Source organism: Cylas formicarius, unplaced genomic scaffold (assembly GCF_029955315.1).
Source record: "Cylas formicarius isolate icCylForm1 unplaced genomic scaffold, icCylForm1.1 PGA_scaffold_12__32_contigs__length_19106922, whole genome shotgun sequence".
Classification (NCBI taxonomy): Eukaryota; Metazoa; Arthropoda; class Insecta; order Coleoptera; family Brentidae; genus Cylas; species Cylas formicarius.
Genome location: NW_026844225.1, coordinates 11565847 through 11589620, shown reverse-complemented (window position 1 = coordinate 11589620; position 23774 = coordinate 11565847). Strand labels below are relative to the sequence as shown.

Here is a 23774-nt window from a genome sequence, read left to right as displayed (position 1 = left end):
TAAATAAATAAATATTGTTTAGTATATTTCCTAACAAAACCCCAAATAATTAAATTCTAAGCAACGTTCGGCCATATTTCATTCCTACAGCTTGCCCGGGTCTTTCCTTAATTCGTATCAGTTAGTCACTTTCTTATATCTATGAACAGACTTTATTATTGAGTGTTAAGATCTTGCTACACTGATACATCCCGTATAAATTAATACTACAATACTAAATATATACGAGATATTTATGAAAATAGCAAACATTTTTGAAAAACTTCAAAAAAAGATATTATATCTCAAAGTATTATTAGTAATATTTCTTATAGTATGTTTGAAATTATTAGCAGCTGAGTTAACACCATTGTGTGACACCTTTCTTAGCATTTTCGAAAATTAGTGGCCCAAAATTTTTTTTTGAAAATAGGTATTCTGATTATTTTTGTATAATTACAAAATAGGTTTAGCCAAAATGGCATTTTTTTCAGTTGATTCAGGTTTATTCACCAAAATTTCATTCTATACTAAGTTTTTTTGAGAAGTGCTATGAACTTAATCCTCTTTAAATTGCGAAAAGATAGATTTGGGGCCTATTATATGCGTGACTTTGTACTACGTATTTAAAGTTTTGGTAATAAATACATAAATAATTAAGTGGCTGAAGATTTGATAGTCCCTTTAGAACTTGCCTCCGTGCTGTAAGTAATTACTTCGAAAAGTTTGACGCGATGTCTTATATCCGAGGCAGGTAGGTAGGCAACTAGTTAAACTAAATAAGTGCGTTATGTCGGAAAATTACTAATTAACATTGGGATAACGTCATACTTGATATAAACTCTATACACAACTTTTGATATGTATCAAAATAAAATTTTTATAAACGCCACAAACAAATAATATTCTCTTAAGCTTAATCGTGTAATGGTTTGAAATAAATGCCGTATTTTATTTACCCATATTTGCCTCGTTTTTTAGGCCCAACAAAACGTTAAATTATTCATAACAAATTGTCTACCGCGTGGCAATAAAATTCGCATAAACACGAGCGATATTTTTTTATGGGGGGGTTACGCCTTTGGTCGTACGCTTCTTTTCATCTATTTGACGTTCAATAAATCGCTATTACTTTCCTTATATAGAGCAACGGTGTTATGTAAAAAAATTGATGGAAAACTGTGCACCACATTCCAGAAAAATGTTTACCCCAAAGTTTATGGCATAAATTTCCATAAAAAATAACGCAGACATGTAAAATAACGGTGTCGAATAATAACGTAACAGAAAATCGGATACCAATATAAGATTTCCATTTGCGTTGAACATTCATTCCGTTCCGTCTTCCTAAACATGATGATGCGTAAGATATCATAACATTAATTATTTCTATTCATTTCAACGAAATAAATTAATTTAAAATCTAAAAAGTCCTTTGAGTTTGCTTCGTTCAAATTAATTAAAAAAGCGTCATTAACAACATTTTCCCGGGTTTGTTACCGATTTGGATTTACATTTGATCCATGCGAACTCTGAACAAACATTTACATTGCCGTATGGGGTAGAAATATCGACCCATTTGTCAGACCATTTTAATTACTATTATTTTCAATATTTACCGCGTTTATTGAATTTGTTATTTGGATATACAGGCTGTTTCGAAATTCTTTGTATTCAAATATTTCGATTTGTCAAATAAACCTATGTCAGGATCTTTCCTTTTTCGTCAAAAAGAGCACAATGGAGGACGTCCAATAAATATTGCACCAGATCAGGAAGAAGAATTCCTAATCCACAAACAAGTATGTGTCGGTTGAGAGCTGCTACTACAAATGAAAATCCTAGTTTTGTCAACAAAATATTATTTACCGATCAGGTTATTTTTACCCGTGGAGGTATTTTTAATTTTCATAATATTCATTTGTGGAAACTAGGAAATCCTCATTTGATATGGAAAAGACGTTTCCAACACAAATTCAAGATTAACGTGTGGGCAGGCACAATAAATAAATAATTATGTACTAGGACCATTTAAATGACCCCCCGAAATTTTGATGCAGCGACGTTTTTACATTTTTTACAACACCACTTCATAGATTTTATAAATGATTTATCTTCAACTTTAACATATTTTGCGCGGATTATAAGAAGTTATCTTAATTTAAACTTTCCCCATAAATGGATTAGCACAAGAAGTCCGCTTCGATCGCTGGCACGTAGTCCGGATTTTAATCCAATAGATTTTTGTTTTTTTTTTTTTAAATCAGTGGTTCACAAAGATCCAGTAAACAGTCAGGGTGCAATGACTTCAGAATAAAACGATATTCATTTTTAAAAATTAGATAATCCTTTATTAAACGATTTATAAAATGTATCGAAGTGCATAATGGTCACGTACGACATCTACTTTACGTTTTTAGTTAGTTGATTAAATACAATTATCCTTATTTTGGTTTTCCAATAGTAATAGGAAACACATGTTTTCTTTCTTATTTTTAATAATATTACAATAATAATAAATTAAGAGGTTATTAGTTGGTCTACATCTTGAAAACCGCTTAAAATACAGATATTGAACAATGATATCTTTTTCACTTATAAAATATTAGAAAATAACTTATTAGAAATTAAATTTGAGATTATACAAAAAAAAAATTATGGTATTTTCGTAAAAAGTGTATTTATAAGTTATAGCAATACTGATTCCACCATCTTTCATCCCCGAAAACTCCTAAATGCGAATTTTTGTGAATATATTTTTAAAATTGTATTTAATAAAAAACGAAAATATAGAATTGCTTTTACTACCTTGTCTCTCCGTGAGTATTGACTTTAGGACAGATGTTTATTTGACAAATCGAAACACCTTGTAGAGTAAACAATTAAATTTTTCTTTAGGTGCGTTAAACTATAGTATTTTTTGGTTTTCATGGTTAACCACCAGTTTCAATATATTAATTTTTTAAATATTTAAATATTGAATACGATGCTCGAAGATTGGTACAAATTTAAAGTCTGTTCTGAATTTTTGTTGTCGCATATGCAGATGCTGTGTGAAATTATCCGTTAAATGCAATAGAAAAATGAAGTCCATATTCTTTACTTTGTTTTTGTAAAGGCATAAATATGCCCTGGTTTTCTATGTAAACATATGTCGACAAACAACCCCTAACGGAGCCACAGACCCGCAACTTAACGTAACTTTTGAGGTAACAAAAACTGCAATAAATATTTGGCAGGTTGACTTTTAGACTTTTTTCTTATAAAATCGGAAAGTAGGCCTTGAAACCAGATTGGTAGGTTTGTTTGTTTGTTAATTTGGCTCACTAGTAGGCTATTTTTGCGGAAAATAAAATGATATTAACCAGTAAGTTTTATTTATAAATCCGCATTGAAGGGCTAACAATAAAAAAATGCTAATTAACATTAAGCTCAAACACAGTTCCATTATTTTGAATGGATAGTCGCGATCTTTATTCTAATATATTGAGGTGTTGGTTTCTTGACATGTTTATATAAAAAACTAGGGCTTATTTTGAATGTAGAATATGCTGTTGTAGTTTAACCCACTAATTTTGAGACACCCCGCATATCAGACGCACAGTAATTGTTTTTTAAATAACACTTTTCCAAAATTTAACTATATGAATGGGCATTGGTTTTCGATTGAGACAGTGCACTGCCTGAATGACTTCAAATACAAATACAATACAAATACCAATTTGCATATTCTTGGCAAGTTAGAAGAAAGGCAGCAGACAGCATGTGTTTTGTTCGATCTACAAAAAGCATTTGATTTGGTCGATGTTGATATTTTAGTGGACAAGCTATATTCATATGATATTAGAGGTAACGTCTTAAATTGGTGAAGGGCTTTTCTGGGGGGCGTACGCAGTTGGTTAAGTTGCGGATTTGAATACGTCTCTGATTCCAGGTCAGTGAATTGCGGTGTACCTCAGGGAAGTTTACTCGGTCCTTTATTGTTTATAGTTTTTATAAATGATGTGTCATCTTTACCCCATACTTACTTTTGCCTTTTTGCGGATGATGCAGTTTCTATCCTTTCTGTATCGTCTGAGCAACTTCGCACTGCAACCGAACTTAACAAATTGATATTGAATGAAAGTAAAACTAAGATGATCGCCTTTTCGACACGGGATTTAAATAAGAATTTATTAGTACGCTTTAATGAAATTACAATCCAACAGTGTTGTAAAATTCCTCTGAGTTTATGTAGACTCGAGACTCTCCTGGTTCGAACAGGTGGACCACATTCTCAAAAAATTTTCTCTTTATTGCTTTGTCATATGGAGGCTCCGCCATCAAGACTCTTTCCCCTTGTTACTTTCGAAAATCGATGAAATCGAATTTTCGAAAGTATCTGAGCTCGTATAAAAATTTTATATCTCGGTAACGGTAAGTCCTACGGGATCGCCGTTGGTACAAAAATGATCACCGTCGAAAAAAAAATATTTTTGTCTGTTTGTCCATTCTCCGTTCTCGTCTTTTGGTTTTTCCTGAATAACTTTCGAACCGTTGGAGCTACAAACTTGAAATTTGCCCCCTTTTTAACCCGTAATAAGAAATAGTTCTGCTATGAAACCCGATAAGTGTCCGAAATTTAAAGCAATCGACTTCATATTTGGCATATATATGCAGCTTTGTCTCATGACGGAACCTATTGAAAATGTGGGGGGCTGGGGGGTCGGAACGTATTCTAAAAAAATAAAACATCGCGCGTGCAAGGATCTACAAAAAACATAATTTTTCAAAAACCGTTTACGAGACCAAAAAAATTCTTGAACCAGAAGAAGCAGAAGATACGGCTCTATAAACGTTTATTCTTGACAATTTTTAAAATATACAGGGTGCGCCGCAAATTCAAAAAAGCTGAAAAATGGGTCCTATTTTCGAAAATTGGTTATAACTGAAAGACTGTGATTCAGATCTCACACTCTTTTATATTGGAATATAGCCCGCATAGACAGCAAAAACTTTTGTATTTAAGGTTTTCACCTATTGTACAGGGTGTTCCCGATATTCCGTGCTGATTGAGGAATGTGTTAACTGCCCCAAATTTGCAGATATCAACTTCAAATTTAGCAGAGAAGTAAAAGTCCGTGTCCACATTTAAACTGTAGAAACTGGGCGCAATCAAATATTACCAAGTATTTTTTAAATATATTTGATTTTTTTTGGTAATTTTAGCAGTGCAATAACATTTATTTCAGGCATTTTTTCGATTATATACTGGGTTTTCAAATTATAGGCAAAAATCTAAATGACCTAGAAAATTGTTTTTTTACGGAGTCAATTATTAGCCGCAAATCAAATATCGTAAAAAATATGGCTAATTGGGTCAAACGGTGTCATAGGCCGCATCAAGAGCTACAATTTTTGTATTTGCGGTTTTCGTCTATCACATACGCACACAAAAATTCTAAAATATCCTAAAAATTTCCGTTTTTGTCGCTAAATTAATGGCGATAAATGAAAAACCGTTAAAGGTGGGATAATTTTATTTGAACAGTATCGTAAACCGTGTTGTGAGAGAGTTTCAGGTTTCGTCAATTATACAGGGCGCGAGATATTTGAAAAAATATCATTCGACAACGCTATTATTTGTGCAAATTTTTATATTTACCGATGTTTGCTGTAATTTTGAAGTTCGACGAGATGTGAAGGACATTTTATACAGGGTGCATGCACAATTAAATTATATCGATTTTGCGAAAGTTCCATAGTGGTCCGCAGGAGGGCGAAAGAAAAACAATGCGTTCGCGAAGTTCTTTCCTTTTATAATAATTTTGTAATAAAAATAAAATAATTTTATAATGAAAAGTTACTTGCCCCGCCCAGTGACGATTTTTCGAAAGCAATCTTGATAAAAATGTACTATTTTTGTCTCAGCTACGCCTTGGTGGGGGAGGTTCCCCACGTGCGGAGCAAGTCTTTAGGATGCTGAAACGCATTTTACGGATATACTGTTTATTTTTCATTTTTCATGTCGAGACCTATTTGCACAACACTCTTTATTGACATCTCCTAGTATGTACCTAGTAAATTGTGCACTTATGTAAAAAGTAACTCTAATCTTTATATGCTCTCAAGAAACTCAGATATTCAGTACAGTTTAAGACCGAATCTTAACATAAAAATACCTACACATCGACTGTCTCTTACAGGGAATAGTAATTGGAGTAAATGGACTCTTAAAGACAAATTGCTACTCCTCGCCTATTACAACATTAAGGATTTTCTTTCTTGTAATACCTTTTAATACGTATTCGTTGTATGTTATTGTTTATATATTTGTTATTTATCTAACATTATTATTTATTATTATTAATTAATTAGACTAAGATAATTTTATATTTTTACATTCGTATTATACTGACAATTTCCAACACTTGTAACTCAAGTGTTATAGAAATAAATAAATGGATAAATATGAAATAAATAATAAAATAAATAAAGCTATCTTTATCTTTATCTTTGGAGTTGGAGTTAAAACTAAATGCTTGTGTGGGAGTGTTTTTTTAATAATTACGTTAAAAAAATTTAAAACTTTTATAGGATTAACAAAGAGCCTGAAAACGTCAGCGAATATTCGTGTCCATTCAGCAAAGATGCTTGCAATTTTTAATATTCCCATATAAAATGCATCATAAATGTTACCCTAAATCAGTTGTTTTTCCGAAGCAATTTAATTCTCTAAATTAGAATGAGGTCAACAAACATAAACTTAATGAGAGTGGGAAACAGAACTTGGAATGGCTTTTTGCAGAATTATACATCTTATTAGGAGTTACTGAGTTGTCTCTGCGGCACTGTCGACGTCTGGTGCATGAAGGTTAATTACTTTTCTTGCGTTTTCTTTTTCGAAAAGTTTCGTTGAATTTCTCGGTATATCTACTAAGTGGAAAATTTACCGCGAACTGCCGCAACAACCTTAATTCTTTTTATTCCTGTGCGCTCTTAAAGATCTGATTATAATTATTGATAACGGGTCTTCTTTATTTAAAGTATCGAATGTTTGGCTTTTTAATTTCGTTATTTATTCAAATAAGGAAAATCAATTTATTTCACAGGCTTCTAAACTTCCATTTTTAAAGCACTTTGTGTGTTATTTTGTCTCGTCAATTTGGTTTCAAGTTTCTATTGAAAGTTTAAGTCCGGTACTGCATTCAGTTGCGTTTCTAGTGGTACGCTCCATTATCGTATATGTCATTTATTAAAATATGTATGGAACTGTAAGGGATATTAAATAGTTTTTCTTCTGGATGTTTTTTTTTATTTAAAACCTTGTACCTTTGTTAGAATAACCTTGCCACTACATTACAACGTAATAACTTCGGAACGAGACAAATTTTAAAAGTGATGAAGTTTAATTAAAAAGTTAAAAAGCCTTTCGTTGGCATCCCTTTTTTGCGCTGCGAGCTATTAATTTCGTAGCTATACTTGCTAAAGGTTTTCAATTAAAACGTATTTGCTGTACACCTCTTCTTCCCTTTGACGAGAGCAATACATTTTTTTACAAATCCTCTCTATCCTCTAGCCGCGGGCGTTAACATTATAATGTCAAAAAAAGTCAAGAGACATAAAAGAAGTCAGCGGTGTCCATTTTTCTTTGAAATTATGTTAATAAGTATGCTGTTCCGGGACGCCACTGGGCTTGATAATTTTAATCTACTTGGGCGGAAGGAACTATTCATTATATAACACTGCCAATTTTTTAACAATATAGGCAAAATTTTTGACTCCCATTTTGAAAAGCAGACATGTTGTGAGTTTTTCTGCTATACTCTTTAGCAATACCACGAGGCACGTGTTAACATCTTTTTGAACATAATGGTGAAAACGAGTTATTTTTCTTTGTCATACCGAGCTACCGGACTGAAAAGATCAGCAGATTATTACTTCTAAGGGCCCTTTTACGTCGTTTTCCGATAATTGGCAATTAAGAATTTTATGGTCCGCTTTGCACTGTCAATCTGACCACAATAATATCTTGATTAAAGAATCTATTTCAGTTTCGAACTGCGAAAAGTTCTTTTTTTTTAATTACTTAATTATTGTTTGACTACATCAACAATTTCAATTACAGATTTCTCATAGATATTATTCTTTACTTGGCGAATCGAGAAGATCAATAAAAGGACCTTTTTATCATTTGAGGTTAGACGTGGTGGCCTTTGGCGAATATCTAATATTCGTCCACCCTCTTGGTCTATTTGTCGAACATTTTTCGGAATGAAGAACTTTATAGGAAAGAAAAGATCAAACCTAAAGACAACAATTATTTAGTTCTCAAAATTAGTTAGTAGTTCTTAGTGAAAAAAATGAAAGAATCGGTAAGGAAATACATGAGGAAATCGCCAGATGAGATTCGTGAAGACAATTGAAATAGATGGCAGATTCTGTAATTGCCTTAAGCAATTCCTAACAGCCAATGTGGCACATGATGAGAAAGTGCAGTGGTGTTCTAAATGAGATTAATCCCTATTCTAGAATTGTGCTTTTTATTTTGAATCTAATTCACACGTATTGAAGCTATATTAGATAGGGTTATTTTGAAAATATCTTATAACGATTTACACAGTTTCTTTAAGTACAATTTTTGTTGACTATAACACTAAAAATTAACTTATCCCAAATAAATAACACATAATTTAATAAATTCAAAAGAATAATCAAAGATGATTACTAAAGCGGCCTTAAAATTTTATGGCATCAAAATGAAATCAACTATAGAGCTACAGTAAGAAGTTCAAGACAAAAGTGAAGTATTAACAAAACTAAAGCTATCCAAGACTATCCAAGTATACACCTAAAAATCTAAAAAAAGAACAATTTTTAAAACAATGTTACCCAAAATCGATAAAGTAAGTTTCTAAGGTATAAATGTTATGATATAAAGAAGAATCTCAAATATTATACATCTAAACATCAGGAGTCTACAGATCCCAGACATCTTTTGCTGTTTCGTTTATACTGATCGTAAGTCAAATTATGATTTTTTAGGTCTATGGGAAGTAAATTATATATTTTTGGGACAACATAGTTATGCATTCTTTTTCTTTTTCGGAATTTCTGCCATCGCCTGCATCCGTTTTCTAATCGAGCACAATTTTGTAGGAATATAAGTTAGTTTAAGAAAGAACGGGTGCTTCATACCTAAGAGGTTTCCATATTGAAAAGTGTATTGCTCTTTTATGTAACGACCTAAGAGCGTCAATTGTATTCTCATAAGTACTTTCCTAGATCAGAATGCCATTTTGCAATATGGATTTGAGTTTTTACTAGACGAATAAGCATTTCTTAAGTTTCTTTGCAATTACCTCGCGTGCTTCGTAAGCTTCAGTGAGCTATCTCTCCTTATTCTTAGTGGTTAGCATCATAACATGTAATGTTAACTTTACAGTGGGAGTTATTTTCACTGGTGGATTCCCTGTCGTGCAATTTTTAATTATCGAAAGTGAATTTAGTTCTTACAATGGAAGACATTTTGTTTAATCCCAATTTATACGAAGCTAATTAAGATTTATCCACAATTTTATATTTCTCACTTCTGTATCATTACAATGGGATATGCGGTATGGAGTTTCTACAAAGTCAAACAAAACAATGTAGACCAGGAACAAAAGTGATCCAAACTTGACTTCCTCGTTGAACTTAGAGCAGCCCTGCTGCATTCAGACCCCTACTCCACGAACTCCCAAAATTTTTAATAATATTTAAATAACTGTCGTAATTTGTTTGGGATAAGAAAGCTAGGGCATCCTCGATTTTAGCGCAAAATGTTGTTTCTTTTTAGAAGAAAATTGACAATATATAAGTTTTCTTTCCACGAAAACCAAATATTGTAAACAAGACATTTTGCTTTATATGAACTTTTATGATTGCTAGCTTGCTATATTTGTTGCCATTTGGATTTCGGTAGTAAGAAGATTGGTTTTTAGGGTATGCGGTGTCAAAATTAACCTCTTCGTTCTTAATTTTGCGGAACGAATAGCACTAATTAAATTCGGCGTGTTCTACGTGGGCCAAAAAAAAATTGCCCCTATCGAAGGTTCATCGTTTTAACGACAGGATTTTTATAATTAAAGAGGAAAACCGGGCGAAACCAGCATCCTGGCGTGTTCGTGTTCATCATTTCCCTATTGGGCCACGCATGCGCACAAATTGCGCAACGTATTGAGAGCACCTAGTGGCATCGCCGTCGCGACGCCTGTAGTTTTTCCGAAACCGGGACGGGATGTAATTCATACCTTTCAGAACAAGTGCGCTCCTGACTTTCGTACTGTTTTCACAATTCAAATGAAATCTGGACTTCTTTAATGGGGACGAATTCTTTTAGATCCCGGCAGCCCTGAAAAGGTATTTTCGCTGTTTTTCTATTTCCATGTTTCTGTTTTCTGTTTCTTGGGTTTTTCTTCGATTTATTTATAGAAGTAATCTTAATCTTTACCAGATGATATTTCGCTTCAAACTCCGCGATGTTCTAGGTCGTAAACACCAAAAAAAAAAAAAAAATCGGTATGACTCGAATGTAATGTTAACGAGATCTTTTGAAAGTGGATCCAGGTTTTGAGGACTATTAATAGATCAGTACCGGCGGCGTATGGAGTAAAATGTGTTCGAGAGATAACGTAGAAAACGCATCATTCTTTTCTTAGTGTTAATGTCACAGTTTATTTTTAACCTCGTGAATAATTTAACTTTAAATTAATTCCGCTGTAAATATATTAATACGGGCGACACTTTTTTGATACTACATGCTTTGCCAAAATTGTGTTATGCGTTTTTAACGCACTTCCTGACTTGTAGTTTCTTCGTCGAAATTTCAATAAATAACTCCGCTATCTTTAACTCTTCAAGTTATGGAAAAGCTGAGCAAACGCGAGAAAATATGAATGGAATTCTTTAGTCGATTCAGGTTATTCCGTGTGCATACACGGAGCATGAAAATTAGATAATTGGAACCCGTTTGAAGATTCGGAAAAACCTGTCCATAGCGATTTTACTCATCGAAAAATAAAGAAAGTATAAAAATAGATTCACCCGTGCGCTCACGCATTTTAACTTGAAAATAACTGTTGGTAAAATTAATCATACCACAACGCGAACCCACTTTTATTGACAATTTTGAGTAGAAATTTCCGCGGTACTATAATATATTTTTATGAACTCTCTCCACAGCATTTCGAGTTAGATTTTATTGTTTCAAACCGCCGCAAAAACGACTTGTTTTGGTTTTTGACACGGCAGTAATTTTGCTTTGGTTATTAAACCGTTCGCTTTCATATACATTGTAACTTTCAGTTCGCTACAATTGTTTTGACAACATCGAAATTTTGTTTGCTATGGGTCGCTATTTTCTTAAAATCTCTTTTGTTTTATTTTATTTCAATTTCAATTTGTTTCAAAACCCAGCTCTAGAAACTTCCAATCAGAATAAATTACATTCTAAATAAATAACACTCGAACAAAGTTTGCACATGATCCATAGCAGAGTTCAAACACATTTAAACACTTCACTTAAACTTTAACAAATTCGCAAGTTTTGAAAAATGTTTTGGGTTTATAATACTAGAATTACCATGTAATAAATATTTATTCACATTCATTCGGGTTCGAAAACCATTGGCTAGGACAGTTTTATTTTTTGTACGTTTATACATACATTTCTACATATTCTTATAATAACAATAGTTTTATCATAAAGCAAATAAGAAGAGTACGACACACTGCTATCACGAATGATTTTCAGTATCTTCTTTTGTAAAATTTGTTACCGGTTTATCACATATCACAATTCCAGATCTTAAAATCTCAACCAAGGCCTGATATAAAGAAATCAACATATTTACGATAAGCATCTGCTTCAATACATAAAACTTATGATCACTTCAATTTCTGCCCTATGTAAGCTACATGGATATTTTAAGTTTTAATCAATCAGGTGCTTAGTTTTTTGTACCAAAGGAATTTTGTGGCAAAAACATTGTCTATTGACTTCTTCAACGAATTTTATTATTGTTAATATCAATTTTGATTGATATTTGACAGTGCAGAAGCGACAAAGCGCAGCATATTCACATAATCGCTTTTTGTAGAAATCAATAGCGTAGTAGAAACTGTTTATCATGTTTGCTTACAACATTGTAGGAGAACAATTGAATGAACACCGACAAATCCTGCGGTTACTGCTTTGTTACTATTGTACCTCTTCTCAATGTGCCGTTTCAACAAATAGATGGTCTTTTTTGTGAATTTTTATAAATCCTCAGTCGTATGAACCCATTCGTAATAAATACAAGTGCTTATATTAATAAAATCAGGGATTTTTGTTTCTGCCAGTAGCACTAATACAATAAGTTGTTCTACAGAAAAATATGTAAGTTCAAGTCTATAATTATAAACTCTGAACTCACAATTCTCCACACTTTATGCAGTTTCTATTCGCTGATTTTTTTTCTCCAGATTGCACGCTAGATCAATGAATCTTCATCTAATAAATATCTCTTTTTTACTAGATATTATTGCAGCATTAATATTTTGTAACAATCAATTTCTGATTCGATATAGCTGTGGCATTTCATGTGCTGAAAACGAAACACATCACAAGTAATTTATATGTAGTTACGGTAAAACAATTAAATTTGAACTTCATTTTTATCTGATGCTGTTGCTTTAGCGTTTCCTAGTTGACTCATGACAATGCTACAACAAGGTAGAGTCTTATCACATCCGTCAACCTATTGACTATTAATATGTTTATGTTATTGGTGAATTTCTGCTATAACTGGGAAGATGGAAATTATACATTAAAAATTATATGTTATAACAGAACTTTACAGAAACATATTTATATAACTACCCTACTTTGTCGCCAAAATAAAAAATCAGTACACATAATAGGCAAATATCTTCACGTTAAACGACAATATAAAAATGACTTGAATTGGTGTGTGGTGTGGGAAGTGATTACGTGACAACATTCTTTAATATGATTGGTAATATTTTTGTGAAATTTCACATTGTATTTTACATTTTTACAAAATAACGCTTAATTTTCGTGTCAATTTAAAGAGTGTAAAAATAAGTTTAAAATTTATATTTAGTGTGGATTGACCTAATAGATTTAACCTGTTGACATTATCAGTGATAACAAGTGACCACATCCTTCAAGGACTTCTTGGTTGACCCTCATATCTTATCTTTTCTTGACAACACGCTAATAGCTCGTTCCGGGCGTTAAACTTTTTATATAACGGGCGGTAATAAATAAATAACTCATATTTCAAAGTCTTCCGTGACTTAGAAAAGTTGTTTCTCTTGGAAATCTTTTAAATAATTTAGAAAAATTACAGAATGAAATAATCAATGTAGGACCGGATACCTCAAGCGCAAAAATTGTATTGTTTTGGAAAAGCAAGTTACCAAAATTGTAACCGTCAAATAACTCAAACAAGGAATGCGAACCGCACAATGGCGCTAATCTACTAAAACTCATCAATCAGTAATAGTCATTTGGTGGAACGGCATCTTTACATCGCAAAGCGTTAAGAAACTCAACCACCTTTAATCGATCAGCGAAAAGAGCAGGGTAGGGATTCTCATCGCAAATTCTGCTCCTTTTATGCGAATTTATTATATTTGTTTATTTAATTGTATGAAAAGTTTTTCTTGTGCGTATTTCAATGTCAATGTCAAGCAATCCGGGTTTAGATCAGGTTTAAGTTGATTGATATTCTTAAAGCACCGTTATAGTTGATTAGTTAATATGATGCATCACGCGACTTAAATAAAAGTTCTAAAATAAATTGACTTTTCACTATTATCGTCATTTTTGACCGCTGTGAGGGTGGTTTACCATTATTTTCGTCAGACATAGCTTAGGTTAAAGTGGGAGTCCCTCAGGGTAGTATTCTTGGTCCCGTATTCAGGATGTACAGTTTTAATTTTGCGAATGGTCTTCAGTGTTGTAAACATTCGCTGACGATACCCGATACCCCTTACTCCTCTTCTCAGGTGGTTGATACTGTTAATAACCTGTTAAATTCGTACTTAAATAACCTTCCTAACATTTGTGAGTACGACCATATTCGTCAAATCAATCCATCCAAGTCTGATATCCTGTTATTCCGTAATAATGTTCTAGATGAGCTAAATGAACACATAAAACTTTGAGTTGGAATAGTACGATCTCTTGTAAAAATGTAGATCTTATCATTGATGAAAATTGAAAGTTTAAAGAACTTTGCAGTTTCTCATTTGCTTCCAATATTTTACCCATGAAAACGGCAATTTTCAGAGTCTTTTAGTTTTTGACAATAACCGATACACCCTGTATACAATCGAGAAAATTACAGAATTAGAGATTAAAGTTCTGGATCTCCCACATTTCCTGGTAGATGAAATTTTCCAATACAGCAAATAGTTTTCAAGAGAATAATATTAATTTGAAACAATGCCGCACACCGTACTTCGTAATAGTAAGTGACGTCATCCCAATAATTTACATTTTTGATTTTTTAAAATATCTACGTTGCTCCAAGAAGGTTGAAATTTATATGGAAGATAAAATTCAATGAGGTCTTCCCGACAATATCATAAAGTTTAAAGTAAATACTTTATGTCTAAAGACGGAATTTTCAATATTAAACTTATTATGCTATCGTCATTTATTGCCCCCAAAACCTAAATCTGTTTTCTGTGAAACTTTGATTTTATCACATTTTAATTTGTGGATTCTGTTGATGATAAAATTAAACAAAAAGTTTATAATTGCAGAGTATTTAAGCACAAAAAACAGTTTTTCCTACCTAACAGCTTTTACAATTAATAAATATAAGATAAATAATTTTACTATATCCATTAATTCCTTTAAAAAACAAATGAACCGTAAATTTATGACAGGATATAAAAAAACGTAACAAAACATCATTCTGTTCTCTTCTTTTTTTAGAACTACTCGGTTCTTTCTTTTCTCCTTATTTTTAATTCCTGTGTCACTTCTGTTGAACCATTAATATTATTATTTTGGGATTAGTTGATTTCAGAGCCGTCAGCGTCATTTGTATCGATCTGAATAATTTTGACAAAAGGTTCTATATATTCTTTTGATTTTAAATATCTTTCCAATACCCAGGACTTACATTTTTAGAATATCTATTATATAGTTTGTGCAACTGGAAGGGGGAAAATCCTCGGCTTATTTCAGTAATAATATATAATATATAATCATAGGTCCACATACGCTTCTTACAGTGTGTTGAAACTTAAATAAATATATTTTTAGTTTTTACTTGAACTGCAGATATTGAGCTCATATTTGAAAGTCATGTGGGTGATCCTGTTAGGCTTACGTCATGCAACAGGATCAAATTTATTCAGAAGTCATGTCTTCTTTTTCCCCTGATTTTTAGGATTGACCGCCAGAAAAAGGGCATCATATATATAACAACTAAGAATACTACAGAATTAAGGGTTTTTCTTGCACCTCTCTAACCTAGTTCGTTCTTTTTAGCAAGAACAACTTAAAAACTTCGATAATTTGTTTGAGGTTTATTTAGCGATATTTTTCGTAAAATATCGTGTGATAGTGGTGCGCACTTAGAGGTCGTCTTGGTAGAGAAACTTTGTTCCTTTAAAATTAAGCGCTCTTTTAATACATCGCTCGAAGCTAGGTGCCCGAGAATGGTAAATAAAATATTTATTATTCATCAAACTTTGCAGTTAATAGTTTTTGAATAGTGTAGACTCTCCAAGAAAGTCGACTACAACATATTTCTTTCTTTATATTGATTATTTATTCAACTGATATTATCACGCTGCGTCGACATTCCAGGTTAGTCCGTTATAGTCTGGATTTTTTTAGAAAAAAATTCCGCTTTGCTGATAGCCGGTATTTACAATTTGATGTCTCTGTATTTTTAATGTTGTCTTGCATACTTCCTGTGCCATAAAATGTACTTTTCGCAAAGAAAATTCAAACTAAACCTGGAAACACGAAAGATTTAAATCTTTAAAACTCTTTTGTCATGCTATCTTATGCTATCTTATCTGAAAAAGCTTTTAAGATTTGCATTGACTTTTTTTCAGTTTTATAGAATTCTTTTTGCGTTAGCGCTGTTTTTTAACACCTACGTGATTTTTATCATTGAAACGGTTAGCGTTAAACCGTTTACCAATTTATTTTCAAAACTTTAAAGAACGATCTTAAGAACTTCTTTCGAACTTTAAAATTAAATATGACAAGTATAATGGATAGAAACAGTATTACTATTAAGAAACCCCAGTGTTTTTCTTGTTTCATCGATATTGGTTCATTTTCATTTATCGTCTGAAATGTGCTAATTTACTTCATTTGAGCACTTCTTTTGTGAGGTCACCAGGTTAAATCGATGACATGAAAAGTTTTGATTGACGGTAACTTTGTAATGTGGTTTCTCCCATTGTATAAATCAAACTGCAGCTTTGGGACTCCTGAAATTGCTAGAAAAAAGTTGCACGTGTCTGTGCATTCATTTTAATTTAAAAACTTTTGATGTGGAGAGAGTTAGTTAACAATTCCAGAAATGCTGTAAAAAAATGCGCTCCAGGCGTAAAAAGTTTTATACATAAATAACGCCCCAAAACGTTATTTCATCAACCCTTTTTGAACTTGGTCCCGTATTCAGGATGTACAGTTTTAATTTTGCGAATGGTCTTCAGTGTTGTAAACATTCGCTGACGATACCCGATACCCCTTACTCCTCTTCTCAGGTGGTTGATACTGTTAATAACCTGTTAAATTCGTACTTAAATAACCTTCCTAACATTTGTGAGTACGACCATATTCGTCAAATCAATCCATCCAAGTCTGATATCCTGTTATTCCGTAATAATGTTCTAGATGAGCTAAATGAACACATAAAACTTTGAGTTGGAATAGTACGATCTCTTGTAAAAATGTAGATCTTATCATTGATGAAAATTGAAAGTTTAAAGAACTTTGCAGTTTCTCATTTGCTTCCAATATTTTACCCATGAAAACGGCAATTTTCAGAGTCTTTTAGTTTTTGACAATAACCGATACACCCTGTATACAATCGAGAAAATTACAGAATTAGAGATTAAAGTTCTGGATCTCCCACATTTCCTGGTAGATGAAATTTTCCAATACAGCAAATAGTTTTCAAGAGAATAATATTAATTTGAAACAATGCCGCACACCGTACTTCGTAATAGTAAGTGACGTCATCCCAATAATTTACATTTTTGATTTTTTAAAATATCTACGTTGCTCCAAGAAGGTTGAAATTTATATGGAAGATAAAATTCAATGAGGTCTTCCCGACAATATCATAAAGTTTAAAGTAAATACTTTATGTCTAAAGACGGAATTTTCAATATTAAACTTATTATGCTATCGTCATTTATTGCCCCCAAAACCTAAATCTGTTTTCTGTGAAACTTTGATTTTATCACATTTTAATTTGTGGATTCTGTTGATGATAAAATTAAACAAAAAGTTTATAATTGCAGAGTATTTAAGCACAAAAAACAGTTTTTCCTACCTAACAGCTTTTACAATTAATAAATATAAGATAAATAATTTTACTATATCCATTAATTCCTTTAAAAAACAAATGAACCGTAAATTTATGACAGGATATAAAAAAACGTAACAAAACATCATTCTGTTCTCTTCTTTTTTTAGAACTACTCGGTTCTTTCTTTTCTCCTTATTTTTAATTCCTGTGTCACTTCTGTTGAACCATTAATATTATTATTTTGGGATTAGTTGATTTCAGAGCCGTCAGCGTCATTTGTATCGATCTGAATAATTTTGACAAAAGGTTCTATATATTCTTTTGATTTTAAATATCTTTCCAATACCCAGGACTTACATTTTTAGAATATCTATTATATAGTTTGTGCAACTGGAAGGGGGAAAATCCTCGGCTTATTTCAGTAATAATATATAATATATAATCATAGGTCCACATACGCTTCTTACAGTGTGTTGAAACTTAAATAAATATATTTTTAGTTTTTACTTGAACTGCAGATATTGAGCTCATATTTGAAAGTCATGTGGGTGATCCTGTTAGGCTTACGTCATGCAACAGGATCAAATTTATTCAGAAGTCATGTCTTCTTTTTCCCCTGATTTTTAGGATTGACCGCCAGAAAAAGGGCATCATATATATAACAACTAAGAATACTACAGAATTAAGGGTTTTTCTTGCACCTCTCTAACCTAGTTCGTTCTTTTTAGCAAGAACAACTTAAAAACTTCGATAATTTGTTTGAGGTTTATTTAGCGATATTTTTCGTAAAATATCGTGTGATAGTGGTGCGCACTTAGAGGTCGTCTTGGTAGAGAAACTTTGTTCCTTTAAAATTAAGCGCTCTTTTAATACATCGCTCGAAGCTAGGTGCCCGAGAATGGTAAATAAAATATTTATTATTCATCAAACTTTGCAGTTAATAGTTTTTGAATAGTGTAGACTCTCCAAGAAAGTCGACTACAACATATTTCTTTCTTTATATTGATTATTTATTCAACTGATATTATCACGCTGCGTCGACATTCCAGGTTAGTCCGTTATAGTCTGGATTTTTTTAGAAAAAAATTCCGCTTTGCTGATAGCCGGTATTTACAATTTGATGTCTCTGTATTTTTAATGTTGTCTTGCATACTTCCTGTGCCATAAAATGTACTTTTCGCAAAGAAAATTCAAACTAAACCTGGAAACACGAAAGATTTAAATCTTTAAAACTCTTTTGTCATGCTATCTTATGCTATCTTATCTGAAAAAGCTTTTAAGATTTGCATTGACTTTTTTTCAGTTTTATAGAATTCTTTTTGCGTTAGCGCTGTTTTTTAACACCTACGTGATTTTTATCATTGAAACGGTTAGCGTTAAACCGTTTACCAATTTATTTTCAAAACTTTAAAGAACGATCTTAAGAACTTCTTTCGAACTTTAAAATTAAATATGACAAGTATAATGGATAGAAACAGTATTACTATTAAGAAACCCCAGTGTTTTTCTTGTTTCATCGATATTGGTTCATTTTCATTTATCGTCTGAAATGTGCTAATTTACTTCATTTGAGCACTTCTTTTGTGTGGTCACCAGGTTAAATCGATGACATGAAAAGTTTTGATTGACGGTAACTTTGTAATGTGGTTTCTCCCATTGTATAAATCAAACTGCAGCTTTGGGACTCCTGAAATTGCTAGAAAAAAGTTGCACGTGTCTGTGCATTCATTTTAATTTAAAAACTTTTGATGTGGAGAGAGTTAGTTAACAATTCCAGAAATGCTGTAAAAAAATGCGCTCCAGGCGTAAAAAGTTTTATACATAAATAACGCCCCAAAACGTTATTTCATCAACCCTTTTTGAACTTTTCCGCATATTCCGCGGCCATGTTATTTTGCAATTTGCGAAACACAAATTATTTTTTACGGGAAATAACTGATAGCAATAATTTTTATCACTAGTTTATCCAGCAATCGCATAATATGAACATAATAATTGTGGTTTATTAAACAAGAATCGAAATATCGGAAAGCTTGTATCAAATATGCGATAACACTTTTTATTTGACATCGGTTTAGGCGCCCTAACAAAATATGTTTCTATAGAGTGGCGAAAGACATATTAACTATTTCCGGATGACCTTTTACCTTTTTCGCGGTTCTTTATATCCCGTAAAGTTATTTTTATCGGATTTTCTATTCTGTTCTTTTCCCAGACCGGTAAAATTTTATTTTTCCCCATTTCTTGTATATCTTGGGTTTTGTTTTTAAATTTACGTTGGATATCCAGTTTGTTTTGAAATGTGAATTACGGTTTAGTTTGGTTTTTCGCATTGTTACACCAATGAATTTACTGTTTAAAAAACTCCTTGACATTTTAAATTTTTTAGATCATATATCAGCACTGGATTTTTATTTAGTTAAGTTTTTTAATAGTTTTTATTATTTAAATTTATATTAACTTAATTTTGGTTAGTTCTGGTTAAGGATCATTTAAGGGATTGTACACAAAAAAAGTCAACAACAACAACAATAATCAACTATAGTTTTGTCTCAGAAAAGCATATAAAAGATCATGCAGAATCTAGAGGGATAGTGGAATCTAGTGGGACAAGAACGAATAGAAATATTTAAAAACATTTAGTAACAAGGTTTATAGTATTTTTGTTGGGTTTTTGGGTTGGAAGTATGTTTTGCTCGTACGGAAATAAATGAAATTATAATGTTTTGCGCGTATTTCGTAGCCAACTGAACGAAAACTTATAATTAAATTTTATGAGTTTACATAAATGGAATCCACACAATCCACTCAAAAATCTTCATGGCACAAGGATACACGGGGCTTAAATCGCTGTATCTTTTCTATTTTTTAATCTATTTTCATGGTTGTTTGAAAAGACGTGGAATTATTCAATTACGACGCATAATATACCATTTTTTGAAAAACTGCAGTCGCACATAGTTCCTTTGAAGTTCCTGAACATCCTTTTTTATTATAAATTTCAAATGAACCAAAATGTTAGCAATATCCGTCGAATTTAAAGTGTTTTTTAATTTTAAATCTTCGTAGGAAATAAACCTCACCGATTTAAAACGCTGAATCGTTCACATATCTGCAAAGCGGATAAGTGAACAATGTGCTCAACATCTTCCTGTTTTCAATTTTTAATCGATCAGAGTTCCAGTGAATAAAAATGAGAGTGGGCGCTGCAAGCAGATATAATGTAAAATTCTCTTTATTTTATCATCATATTGGATGAAACAATATATATATATATATATATATATATATATATATATATATATATATATATATATATATATATATATATATATATATATATATATATATATATATATATATATATATATATATATATATATATATATAGTGTTCGAAGTGTTTTCGGAGCGCGAGCATTGAAGATGCCAAGTGAGATTTTGGCGAAACGTCTGCAGGATTCCAGTCGGATGCAAGATTTGCAGGATTCCAGTCGGATGCAGGATTCCAGTCGGAGTTCAACGAGCGAACGGATGATATCCCGGAATATAGTGTCATCACATTTTTCCATCCGTGAATCAATACGTGAGAATATATATATATATATATATATATATATATATATATATATATATATATATATATATATATATAACGTCGAGGTAGTATTTCGAAAAAAAAAAGAAAATTATTAATATCTTAGTGATTTTTATGTGAACAGTAATTTCCATTACAATAATAATTTTCTGATATCTATTCTATCTCAAAGCATATTATAGAGAACTTACTTCTGATTAATTTTCCAAAAAAACCTGGTGAACTGGTAAAAAAAAAATAAAGGTACGCGTTCAAAAGACTTATTTTTTAATTAATCCAATCCAAGGAAACATTACGTTTGACGAAGTAGAAAAATGTATTACTTGTTATAAGTTAATTATTTTGCATATTTGATTTTATGTCATTCTTGATGTGTGTATAAATTCGAACATGGCCGTGTTTTTTAGCGGCATCTGTCACTTAAATGAACATCTAGTATTGCCTTTGCCATTCCGATAATACATATTCATTTGTGCCTTTCTCGATTATAAAAGCATCGAGTTTGCATAGAACACTGAAGGCATTCGAGACAACGTTGTTAATTAATATTTTAGAAACGCAGGTTTCCAGTTTCACGAACCCTTGTTAAAATTGCGTTATCTATCCATTTAAGGGTTGACGAAATGGTTTTATATCAAGTTATAGGGAGACGGAGAAACTGGACAACAAAATACCAAAATGTATATTAGGGTGCTTCAAAAAAAATTTTTTGTTTTTTTTTAGCTTTTATCCTCTCAAATGTTTCTTTTTGATATAAAAAAAATCCTCACCACAGATGAGACCTGTAGCTCAACTCTAAGGGGTTGCAATTTTTATTTTAGTTTCAGATTTAATTAACATGGGAAAAATTATTTTTTCACTAAAATTAAATTTATATATAATGTTCGCGATGTTTTACAAAAAAACAATTTATATTGTTAAAGTGAGTCTTTAACCTTTCCAAAACAGTATAACAAAGTATGATTATCATTACATTATGATATTACAGCCATTTAAAAATTACTAAATTTTGAAGTTTTCAGAAATAGCCCCTAATAATTTTTTATCTACATAATTTCTCAAAATTTTTATCCTAATTAATAGTTAGTCAGTGTTTTATTTCTATGGATTTCAAATTTTAAAATGGTTGTCGGTACGCAGTGCAGGGGGCAGCACTAATTATATTAGATCACGCGGTACAGTTGTCAAATTATCAGTGTCTGCAACACATGTATTGAGAAATTATTGTGTACTGGCATTCTTTAAAGCTCTCAACAATTTCAATTATTATCAGTTAAATGGCTGAAAAGAAAATATGTTTGGTTGTTTTTTCCGAGTATAAGAAAAGTTTTACAATTATTTTTCTACAAGCACACAGATTCTAACCTCACAATTCGACAGTGTTTTGATGAAGTGATTCGTGATGTTATGAAAGTTTGGAAACTTACTGTTATTCCCGTCTGTCAACCATATAACGCTATTACTAAATTCATGAAAGTTTATCGAGAGTGGGCACTTTTGATAAAAAATAAAAAAAGGAAAACTCAGAAACAAAAAATTACGGAGCATACATTTAAAAACCGCCTTGACAATTTGTTTGATGTATCTAATCATAACTCAGCACATTCTTTAACAAAAGCTCAGTCTAAATATTTAAATGAAGAATGGAAAACGTCAAATCGACATAGTATTTTTTTTAACTTTTGCAAACTTAGAAGTTTCGACAGAGACTCTAATGAATTGTCAGGTTAGAATCTGTATGCTTGTACAAAAATAATGGTAAAACTTATCTTATACTCTTATATGAAAAACCAACCAAATAAATTTTCTTTTCAGCCATTTTACTGACAATAATAATAATAAAGGTCTTTATTTCAATTATATACAATATAACAATAACAAGATAACATTTTGGCAAAAAGGCGAGATTCAGTCTACTAAAGATTAGAATACTGTTCTATCTAACCCGATAAAAGAGAGAAAAAAAAGTACGTGAATTTCCATTTTATAAGTTGTAACTTAAACAAAAAAAATGATTGGTGTTCCCGCGAAAATCAAATACAAAGTAAAAATAATTAAAGCAATACCTAAAAATTTCCTTCATTTGCTCATCCAGTAGTCTCTGGAAAAGGTTAGTTTTGAAGCGTTTTGCTTAAATTTTTGATTTTATTTGGCAAATTATTTAAATATGAAACAATATTATATTGGCATTGGCGGAGTAAACGTTCCCTTAAATCGTATATTAAGATTATGTACGTCACAGCGACAGCTTATTTTATTGAAAAGGTATGGAGGAGACTTTCTACTTAGTATTTTTGAATATAGAACGGCAGAATGAAGAAATATTCTATTTTTCATATTTAGCCAATTAACTCTTTGAAGTGTGTGACTAATTCTGTCGAACTTTCGGATCCCAAAAATCAACCTGAGACATGAGTTTTGAAGCTTTTGAATTCGGCGTTTATCATTATTATGATAATTATCGATATTACTGAGAGCTTTAAAAAATGACAATACACAATAATTTCTTAATATATGACACTGATAATTTGACAACTGTACCATATGATCTAATATAACTAGTGCTGCCACCTACACTACTAATTTTTTTTTGAAGCATCCTAATGCACATAAATAGTTAGATCCTCTTGCATTAAGTTTTTCAGTTGGTAATGT

The 23774-nt window shown here is 31.6% G+C and overlaps 1 protein-coding gene across 9 annotated transcripts in view; it reads left to right on the top strand.

Moving 5' to 3' along the window:
* The window catches only part of LOC132695886 (muscle calcium channel subunit alpha-1), an 82845-nt gene that overhangs the window by 11161 nt on the left and 47910 nt on the right, over positions 1-23774 (top strand). Inside the window, exon 1 of one of the 9 annotated variants that reach the window (XM_060660452.1) lies at positions 10229-10359. The exons of the other annotated variants lie outside the window; for them this stretch is intronic. The gene's annotated coding sequence lies outside the window, so the exon portion shown is untranslated. Of the gene's footprint in view, positions 1-10228; positions 10360-23774 lie in introns of those variants that run through there. 9 annotated transcript variants of the gene reach the window in all.